The sequence below is a fragment of the Cetorhinus maximus genome, chromosome 32 (assembly GCF_964194155.1).
Source record: "Cetorhinus maximus chromosome 32, sCetMax3.hap1.1, whole genome shotgun sequence".
NCBI lineage: Eukaryota > Metazoa > Chordata > Chondrichthyes > Lamniformes > Cetorhinidae > Cetorhinus > Cetorhinus maximus.
The window spans coordinates 7,171,875-7,173,747 of record NC_135910.1 but is presented as its reverse complement, the minus strand read 5'-3'; positions in this window follow the sequence as shown (position 1 = coordinate 7,173,747).

The window sequence follows — 1,873 nt, the reverse complement described above, 5'->3', positions numbered from 1 at the left end:
GAGGGGAGGGGGCGAGGGAGGGAGAGGGGAGAGGGATTGGGGAGAGAGTGGGAGGGCCGAGATGAGGGGAGGATGGAGGGGGAAGCGGGATATTGGGGGAGGAGGGAGATGGGGGGATATCGATGAGGAGGGAGAGGGGGGAGATCGAGGAGGAGGGAGAGGGGGTGATCGAGGAGGCGGGAGAAGAGATTGGGGAGAGGGCAGGGGCGGAGATCGAGAGGGAGAGGGGCGAGAGGGGGAGGGGGGAGATCGGGAGGGGGAGATCGGGAAGGGGGGGGAGTGAGGTGGAGATTGGGGAGCGGGGAGAAGATTGGAGGGGGAGATCGGGGAGGGAGTGAGGGATGGGGAGTGGGGGGAAGAGAGGGAGTGGGGGGAGAGAGGAGGAGGGATGGGGTGAGAGGGGTGGATGGAGGGGGAGAGAGAGAATTGGAAGGGGGAGAATCGGGGGGGGAAGAGGGGGATGGACAGAGGGGGAGAGAATAAGAGGGGGTAAGAGGGAGAGAAGAAGAGAGGAGAAGAGGGAGAGAAGAAGAGGGAGAGAAAGAGGGAGAAATACAGAGAGAGAGAACCAGAAAGACAGAGGGAAAGAGAATGAAAAGAGGGAAGTGAGAGTGAGTGAGAGAATGGAGACAGATCGAGAAAAGGACAAAATAGAGAGCCAGAGTGAGAGGCAGAAAGAGCAAGGGGGGTGTGGAGGTGGAAGAGAGAGAAAGAGAAATAAAACACAGGAGAGGGAAAGAGAGAAAAGAGACATAGGGGAAGAGAAAGTGAGCGAGAGAACAGAGTGAGAGAGTTTGGAAAAGGCAGAATGAGACAGGGTGAGGGAGAGACTGAAAGAGAATCGTGTTCCATCCAGATGTAACAGTGCTGTCCGTGTGATCTAACACTCTTACCTGAGATCTGAGAGATCCTTTTACCCGCCTCCAATATTCTCCCTCCACCTGGACCCCTCCCTCTGGATTCTTACCTTCTCTTGATCTTTTCATTGAGAACTGTCGGCGTGACATTAGTCGTCTCAATTTCTCTGCTCCTCTCACTCACTCTAAACTGTCTCTCTCTGAACTTGCTGCACTCTGTTCTCTCAGGTCCAACCCTGACTTTGTCAGCAAACCTGCTGACAAGGGTGGTGCTGTTGTTGTCTGGCGCACTGACCTCTACCTCGCGGAGGCTGAGTGTCAACTCGCAGACACTTCCTCCTACCTCTCCCTGGACCATGACCCCACCACTGAACATCAAGCCATTGTTTCCAGGACTGTCACTGATCTCATCTCCTCTGGAGATCTTCCCTCCACAGCTTCCAACCTCATAGTCTCCCAATCTCGGACAGCCCGCTTCTACCTCCTACCCAAAATCTACAAACAGGACTGTCCCGGCAGACCGATCATGTCAGCCTGTTCCTGCCCCACAGAACTCATTTCTTGCTATCTTGACTCCATTCTTTCTCCCCTTGTCCAGTCTCTTCCCAGCTACATCAGCGATTCCTCTCATGCCCTACATCATATCAACAATTTCCAGTTCCCTGGCCCCAATCACCTCCTCTTCACTATGGACATCCAATCTCTCTACACCTCCATCCCCCACTGGGATGGTCTGAGGGCTCTCCGCTTCTTCCTCGAACAGAGGCCCGAACAATCCCCATCCACCACTACTCTCCTCCGTCTGGCTGAACTTGTTCTCTCACTGAACAATTTCTCCTTTAACTCCTCTCACTTCCTCCAAATAAAAGGTGTGGCTATGGGTACCCGCATGGGCCCCAGTTATGCCTGTCTCTTTATGGGGTATGTGGAACATTCCTTGTTCCAGTCCTACTCAGGGCCCCTCCCAAAACTCTTTCTCCGGTACATCGATGATTGCTTCGGTGCTGCTTCGTGCT